Genomic DNA, 9,656 nt, shown 5'->3' with positions numbered 1-9,656 from the left:
CTTCAAGTTCGGACTGTGCGGTACGGGGATCGAGATGAGACATAGTGGGGACAGACCACGACAATTCCTGTCGTTCCTGTTGAACATATGTGTTCTTATCTCCCCCTAACGATGGGAAGACTATCTCATCAAAGTGACAATCCGCAAATCTAGCGGTAAAGAGATCGCCTGTCAAGGGTTCAAGGTAGCGGACGATGGTTGGAGATTCATATCCAACATAAATGCCTATTCGTCGTTGTGGACCCATCTTAGTACGCTGTGGTGGCGTAATAGACACATAAATGGCACACCCAAAAATGCGTAAGTGCGAGATATCAGGCTCGTACCCAGTCACTAGCTGTAACGCAGAGTAAGATTGGGTGGCAATGGGTCGTAGACGAATTAGCGTCGCTGCATGCAATATTGCATATCCCCAAGCAGAAACAGGGACATTGGTGCGCATAACCAATGTCCGTGCTATCATCTGTAGTCGTTTGATAGCGGCTTCTGCGAGACCATTTTGGGTATGAACATGGGGAACTGGATGCTCTACATCAATCCCCAGTGACATGCAATAGTCATCGAATGTTTTCGATGTAAACTCCCCAGCATTATCAAGTCGAATTGACTTAATAGGATGGTCAGGGTAGTGAGCCCGTAGACGAATAATCTGGGCGAGGAGTTTAGCATAAGCAGCATTTCGAGTGGACAATAGCGCGACATGTGACCAGCGTGTCGACGCATCAACCAATACCATAAAGTATTTAAAAGGTCCGCATGATGGTTGAATTGGTCCACAGATATCCCCTTGGATTCTCTATAAGAACGGAATGAGTATTTTGGGATCCTTTGCGTAGGACGGTCTCGGTTCTAATTTCCCGAAGGAACAGGCTTTGCAGAAAGAGCGAGGGGCCTTAGAAGCAACCAATGAGGATTTTAATTGGGCCTGAGAGTCTGTAGCGCTATTAGAAGCAAAGTGTGTGACTACATCTCCCATTATGGCGTTAGAGCCATGGAAATTAGTGTGTGTGGCGTCATGGCCACTAGGAGGAACAACCATGGCGTCATGCTCATGGTTGGCGCCATTAATGGCGTCATCACATGGGACTTGGGCGGCCCTATGGCTCCCCAAGACGGCTGCAGCTCCAGATGCTGCAATTGTTGCAGTCTTGCTAAGTCCTGGAATCAATTTTCGATTCTTGCTTCTTCTCACTCTGAAGAATGGATGTCCGTGTGAAGTCTTTAGTATACGGAGCATCATATCACGACCAGGATGTCCTAGTCGGTCATGCCAAAGCCAATATGCGTCTGAATCCAAGAGATCTTCTCTTATGACATTATTGGATTCAATAGGTCAAATTGTAGTGACATAAAGTCCACTAGATTGACACATAAGCTTCTCTAAGATGCGCTTTCTTCCGCAATCATTAGAGGTAATGCAAAGGAATTCTATTCCGTTCTCACTATGCGTTTCCGCACGGAATCCGTTGGCTCTAATATCTTTAAAGCTCAATAAGGTTCGATTTGCCTTAGGAGCGTAGAGAGCTTCAGTGACTTTAATCAAGGTGCCATTAGGCAAAAGGAATTGGGCCATTCCATGTCCTTGAACTAAACCTGATGGCCCAGCCATCGTAGTCACAGATGAATATGTAGGCAACATCTCCAAGAATAATTGCCTATGTCGTAGAATGGTGTGCGTAGTCGCACTATCCGCAAGACATTGAAGTTAATCCATTCCTTGAAAAGATGCCGGAATTCTTGACCGGAAAAGATGACTGAGGTGGCCGGAAAAAGGTTGCCGGAGGTCGCCGGAAAAATGGCCGGAAACTGGTGGCCGGAGGTGGTGGCCGGAGCTAGGCAGGGTTGCTGCAGGGGCTGTGCAAGAGGTGTGCGGAGGCTGTGCAGGGGCTGTGCAGGGCTGGCAGGCAGTTGCTCGGCAGGTGCTAGGCAGCTGTCGGCAGATGCAGGCACAGGGGTGCGCAGGTCTCGGCAGGTGTCGGCAGGGGCTATGCGGAGCTTTCAGCAGATGTCGACAGGGGCAGGCACATGGGTGCGCAGGGTTCGGCAGGTGTCTCGGCCGGTCTCGGCAGGTCTCGGCAGGAGGCTTGCAGGGGCTGTCGGTAGGTCTCGGCAGGTGCAGGCACAGAGCTCGGCAGATCTTGGCAACTGCTCGGCAAGGCTTGCAGGGGCCGGTCCGATTTTTCCGATGGCCGGTTCAGGGGTTTTCCGGCCGGTTCTGGTGGTTCCGCCGCCGGTTCTGGGCTCCTTGGGAATAGGGCTTCGATATGTGGGGCGGTGGTTGTAGGATTTTGAAGGTTACGAAATTAGGGTTTTCAGGGTTAGGGCTTCGTGCTGATAACGTGTTGTAGAGAAACTGAAATTGAGAGAAATTCGCTGTGTATTCTCATTGATAATAGGGGCCTCTTTATATAGAGGATTACTATGCATAGAATCTCAATCATACAAGGAAAGTAATCGTACATTGAATAGGAATCTAGATCCTTCTAATTGAACCCTATTACCACTAGGTCAAGTAACCTAGAGTTTGGGCCAAACACAAATTAGGGTTTACTTGAACAAATTCCTATTTATCGTAAAGTAAATTTCCGTCCTATATTTATGCGTTTACGGATTATAATTGTACAGGGTGCCGTATTGAATTACTACTTAGTGAAGGAGCCCTTATGCGTGGTCGCCTAAATAGTACTGTGAGTGGACTTTTGTTTTAAATAATGATGCATGCGCTTATTTTCTTGAATTAATGCTTTATTTAATTAATATATTACTTTTCAAGCATATGAATTGATTTCGGAATTTGATTTCGGTTTATCTCGTGGTTTTGCTTTCAATAATGATTTTCAGAGATTGATTATGATTTATCTCGGTTATGACTTGCGGATATTAATTTGTTATGCTCGGATTCGAATTTATAGTTTATGTTGATTTTCGACGAATTATTTTTCCGAGGTGATCTCCGGAATTTCATATTTATATTTCTATTCGTCGATTTGAGATTTTTAAAGGATTTTCGAAATGGGATTTCGATGGAGTTATAATTCTTATTTATTTATCGACTTTCGGTTTTGGCATTGGGAATGCCTTATTGATGATTCTTGATTCGGTTTTGTTTCTGAAGTGCGATTTATAATTTGATCTCGCCTTTCTGCTATTGATTTGAGATACTTTTGGCGTGTGGGACACGTCGATGATATTTTCGGCTTACTGTGAGAATTTGGGGAAAGCTTTATGGATTTATGTGGTTTTCGGATTTTCTTTTGCCATACTTTGGGTGACTATTATCATTGCTAGCATTGATGTCCGCCTTTGTGGCGAGGTGATGGGATCACCGAAGCCCGTCCGCCTTTGTGGCGCTGGTTACTGTCTTTGTGACAGTAATGCTGAAGCCCAGTATCCTAATCGCTACACTTAGTGGCATGTGGGTATATAACGGGAGTATATGGGAGTACTTTAGCCTGGGAGGCTATCACCCGAGCCTGGGAGGCTCATTCGTATGGCTATCTTCTTCCCCTACTCTTATATTATTTCTGGGCTAGCGGGGTCTAGTCCGATGATACGATACTCAGCAGGTTTGAATTACAGTTTCCAGTTTCCAGTTTCCTGATTTTAAGAAATAAAAGTTTACAAACGTTGCATGCATCGAGGTTTTATAAATTTAAATAAGTGGGAAAGTATTTAAGTTTGCTTCATTTACATCATCTTAATTATTTATTTTTGTCCACTCACACTAACGTGTTTTTCAATACTTTTCCCCTGGGCCCTTCGGTTTCAAATGCCCAGTTTGCAGGCTAGATTATTTGAGGTCGGACGTACATGGAGTTCAGGCATGGTTGTTACTGCTTCCGCATTGTAGGATTTATCGCTCCTTTATCCTCCTTACTTTTTATTCTATTACACCTATTTTAGAATTGCTCTGATAACCGTGGAATTATTGTTTTTAAGTTGAGATTTGTGTAATGTGAATTGGAAGATGTTGTGATTTGGGGAGCAGGGTGGCTCCAGGAGAATAAGGATGGATTGCTTAGAAGTATAAATGTTTTTCTACAGGTTTTGGGTAGTCCATTTTTAAGGGAAGTTCTGTCAAATTTTTGGTAGAATTTTCCTCTAAGGTGGGCCCCGCAGGGCCACTTCGGATTTCAGGGGGAAATTCGGGGCGGATCCTGTCACATATCATCCTCCATATTGAGCATACATAGTATGTGCTAGTCTTTCCGGATCATCAATGTCCAAATGATAATCCTATTACTAGGAACCTTTTAGGATAAGAGTGTAAAAGAGTAAATGTCTCACACACCTAACTCTTTAGATTACTTTATCTTTAACTCATATTTCTTGGACCTTGTTCAATCAAATATTAAATATAAGCAATGAACAATAAACTTGCCCTTTTGATTAATAATAATTACAATAATAATTACATAAAAATGATTGTTTTATGACATAACTCCTTCAGAATGACAATATTGAGAATCTGTCAAAATTTCGAATAAATTTATTTAAAGCTATTATATCCAGAAAGGAGTTTTGAGTGGCGAAATCGTTCGGGAATGGTAATTATTATTTAATTGTTTAAGGTTTAAAAGCTAAATAAAATGGTCAAACCGATTGACCGAAACTTTAATATGGAAAGAAGTGTGATCACCATATCCCGAATTAGCTTACTACGTTAAGTAAATTGTTTGGGAATGGTTACCATTAAATATCAGTTCAGGATAAATTGGTGACTCATAAAGAAATTGAACAATGTGAAATTATGATTTTAGTACTTATCGGATTTTAGTTTTTGTTAAAGGACTCGAGCGTGTGCACTTGAATTTGGAGAAATGATTGAAAGTCGAGAACGGATCTAACTGCAGACGAGCACTCTATTTCCAGGTAGGGTGAGCCGTCTCTATCTTGTTAGTGGCTTTCTTGTGTGTGTATATGCGTATAAATTATTATATTCCCAACAAAAATGTTTATGGATACCATAGTCAAGGCCTCGATGATTTTTTACTGCATTGAATTGTTGATTATCGAAAGTGAATGAAAATCGAGGCTTGACATTGCTTGTTATGATGAGATATGATATGATTGTTGTGATCTGAGAGTGATACGGTGTCGAAACTGTGAACCTCCAGAGGGGTGATATGACCATATGTTGTGTCGAGCCTGTGTCACCTTAGTAGTGTACGTAGGGAGTCGACAGTGACGTCATATGGCATTGGACCAATAAATGGACACTCTTGCTGCGCATAGCTAATAAGAAAAGTGAATGGAATATATATATTTATGGATTTGGCTATGATCGGCAGTTGGCCTGGTTTGCCAGGTATAGGAAACCAGGGTTTCGGTCACAGGTGAGTTGGAAATCCTGCAGGTGAGTATCTCTGAGCTCAGGTTGATTTAGCATACTGCATATGTTTTATAAAAGAGAATAAATGTTTGCAGTTGCCTCTTTTTTAAAGTATTTTCGATAAACGTGCACAATATTTAGTATATATTTTCGATTACTATTATTTTCAAACCTAGCATGGTAGGGTCGACCCTTATTAGGCAAGCGAGGACGAAAGCTCACCCCTACAATAATGTGCAGGTTTCGGGCTCGTGGTCGAAGAGCGTACGAAGGACGCACATGGTCCGGCTTGGGATGTTTCCTTTAACTTTATTAAACCGAGGTCCGGGTCATTTCTGTCGGTCTTTGAAATTGTTAAATCTATTGATTTCTTATTTGCTTATTTATTTAATTTGAGGGACCCGTAACCCTGGGGTGCATCCCTCACATTTATTTGAACCTAGTGAGCCTCAATGCAAGTTGGACTCCGATTGTGAGCCTAAGGCTCATATTCCATTTTAACTTCCGCTCAAGTTTTTGGATTGCTAGAATGATTTGCTCAAAGAAAATGTTTTGTAAACCAACAACCTAAACCCAAAAGGCCTAGCCGTTTCATGTTAATGAGTTATCGGGATGTCATTAGTGACATGTTGGTTTCTCATTGGCTCAGGGTTGCGGCGCTGTGGGACCCCTCCCACTGGGTGCCACATTAAGCTTCAGACTTTCTGGGTTTTATGAATACTGATGATGTGTTTGATTTAGTGTTCATAGTTGTTCATAGGTTTGATGAATGAGGTCATTGAATAAATTGAGTCTGAACTGAAGATTTGGATCAAATATATTTAGCTATGAGAACTTATATATTCTAATAGAAACTCCATAATGAAATAATCAATTGTAGGCGTGTTAAAAGGAAATTAGCTACCGTGTTACTACAAATGGGGAAAGCAAGACTTTTTGTTTTGTTTAATAAAAATACAAGGCTTGGAATTGATCAGCTTTCGAACTAAAATCGAAATTGAAGGCAAAACCCGACAACTTGACAACGGTGAAGTTTACATTTTCAAGCATCATTGAAAGTGAGTTGATTAAATGTGGAGATTGATTCTGATTTTGATGTGGGAAGGTATGAAAGAATTAGGAAGAAACAGTTGGGTGTCCAAAATAATGGGCGAGGAGAAAATAAAGTACTTTTTGATATGAGTATTGAATGATTACTAGCAATTCTTACAAGCAATTGTTGGAATTTTAGTTGACATTTAAAAGTACATGCACAATTATATGGTGGAAGGTATTTGCCTTATTTTCTAAATGCATCAATTTAAAATTTAGAATTGTGAATTTCGTTTTGTTTTTAGAGCATTTATTGGGGATTATAAATTAAGAATTGACTCATATTAATACATATTTATCATGATCATAACCTATCTTATAATTGTTTCTTACATAGGGGGTTATAATGTTTACCAATTTTGTAACCCCTCTATTATCATTCTAACTCTTTACGATTTGTATAACTATACCAGTTAGCAACTCCTTTATAAGCCAAAACACCACTTGCTCCATAGAGACACATATTCTATCCTTCATCATCTATTTAAAAATCAGTCTCTCTTTCTCTCTCTGATTTTCTATCTATGGAATTACTTTGTCGTAAAGTTTTGAGAAGTTTACTATTTTACGTTCTGCCAAAGAAAAGAATCAAGCAATTCTAGGATCCAAGTTTGCGAGTGTACGCTTACAAGGATTAACGGTTTTTGTACCCTAGAGGGTAGGGCGCCACAAACCTGCTACACCGAGACATTGTCTTCGAGGGGCGAAATATACTCTTAAGGGTAGTGTTTACACGTCTCAACCTTAAATTCTTTTGAAGCAATTGTTGGGTGGCGGCTTACAAATCTAAAAGATAAGTGTTGATCTTTTATTTTCAGCTTATTATGGCATCAATGTGATTATATTTGTTTACTAATAAAATATTCTATTTGTGGAATTTTGTAGGAGATGAAATCTAATGGCAAAGATAACATCCATCGACCCAAATTTTTCCAACAATCTTAAGAGTAGACATCGTTGGTGGATGTTTCCCTTCTGGAAATAAAGCTTGGACATACAGATAAGTCTGGTATTCATTTAGTTGTTGCGAGTATAACTCTTTCTCATTAAACATATTGCCTTTCCGCTCCAAAATTTGAAAGAATATACTGTGAGTTGTTTTGAGAATGGAGTCAATGAGATATATCTAGAAATGAGTTTGTTCTTCTAGGTTTGGAATTATTAGTATGGCAGTTAGCTTCCTGCAGATTGCAAACTGTCCATTGCATTTTAATCATGCATTAAGCTTCAACTTATTTTATTTTGGCTTATGATTATAAGATGTCTGCTTAGCCTTTCAAACAAGATCTCAATATGCCTAGATTGTTATTAGTCTATTGCATTCATTCCTTTCCATGGTGCCTTGGTTGTCCGTTGAAAACACAAGACCGTTTTACACAAAGTACATTATTGTTTTGCTCCAATATTTTCTCTATTAATACTACTTATTTTGCATGATTGCAGCTACATACATGATCTCATTATAATTTAACATCTTTTAATATATGTTACAATGGTAAAGTGCATATATTTTAATTGTTAATGGGTTTTCAGTTTGCATCTGAATGTTGATCCTATAATGCACATTTTTTTGGTTAGTAATGCATGGTGTAATGATGATTTTAAGTTGTACGCTACTATTAATTTTAGTTTTATTTGCATTCACTCTCAATGACATTATGTCTGTAACTTAAAACTAACCGTTTTGCACTTTTACTTTTCTATATTAATGGTTGTATATAGTATGGTTTTACCACTTTTGTGCTATTTATTGTGCATTATTATTATATAATTAACTGTATGGTTTAGCAAGAGCTTTTAATTCTCTTTGTTATATGATTTGATTTGAACCATAATTGTTTTCTATGCATTAAAATATTTTTTACCATTACATTTCGAAAAGTTGTTCCTTTGGTATTGCCATCGGAATATGTCCCTTCAAAGTATTATTTCTTCAAGGAAAAAAATAAAAAAATAAATAAAAATTTGAAACGCTGCCTTCGGATTATTATTTCTTCGGAAATAATAAATAAAAAGTGCTGCCTCTCAATATTCTCTTGTCTCTTCATTGAGATGATGCCTCGGTTGTCAAAAAAAAAATTGTGTGAATAGCGCATTGAGAAACTATTTGGTCAATTTTACATTGACAACTAGCCTTTGGTAATTTGATGCCTCGGAATATTAATGTCCCTACAGTTGATGCCTTCGGAAGAGCATTGCCTTTAAATTTAGTTGCAAGTAATAAGGATTGCCTCATTGACATCTTGAATGATGAACCAAACCATATCCTATGGATTAGATATAACGGTTGCCTCGATACTTTAATGGTAATAAACATGGTTTCCTTGAGAATTTGGTTACCTAGAAAATAATTGTCTGATTATATATTCGGTGCTTTCGTATATAATGCAGAGACAATAGGTCTCTAAATATGGTTGCCTAGCCATTGACGGCATCAATATTATACCACAATTATATATTGTTTCTTACTCTGGTATTTGCTTGGAGGATTGGCTCGATATGTTGCCTTAAAGATTTTGAGCTGCTTGTCGAATTTTTGTTGCCTTTCGGTCAATTTCATTCGTTGAATATTGTCCCTTATGCTGATGCCTTTAAAAACTATCTCATTGATTGTCGCCTTCAGTTTATGCTTTGAGAAAATGGACAGCCAATATACCTCCATGACCAAATTTAATTTTGATCAAGAATTAAGAGACATTTGATGGCTACAAATGTGGGGATGACTAAAGTATCTGAAGCCAGCGAAATTGGATAAACAATGTTGCCTATTAAATTTCTAAATCCTTGACCTGCGAAGATCCGTTGCCTAAATATATATGGCTTGATATTATCTTGCCTATATATATGAGCCTGAGGCTAATTCAGACAGACTCAAAAATGTGGGGGTCAAGGAAGAACAAGAAAAAATAGGCTCCTATATTTAAATGAGATTGGATAGCTAAAAATCCAAGGAAGATTACTTATTGTTGAGATTATTTATGTTTTGTAGGTCAGAGTTGATCTTGGCCAATACTCTGACAAAATCACTAGACTAAAGGCCAAAAGCTAGTGGTTAAAACATCGAGGAGGATGAGATTATGCCTATAACAAAAGTCAAGAGTGATCGTAACCCAACCTATGTGAATGGTGATCCCAGGAAGTAGGTTCATATGGGTAATAACAAGTCACTTGTTGATCAGTGATGTACTATAAAAATAAAACTTTGAGTCCATCCCTATGATGCATAGATAGT

The sequence above is a fragment of the Rosa rugosa genome, chromosome 7, assembly GCF_958449725.1.
Source record: "Rosa rugosa chromosome 7, drRosRugo1.1, whole genome shotgun sequence".
Classification (NCBI taxonomy): domain Eukaryota; kingdom Viridiplantae; phylum Streptophyta; class Magnoliopsida; order Rosales; family Rosaceae; genus Rosa; species Rosa rugosa.
This window is presented reverse-complemented; position numbering follows the sequence as displayed.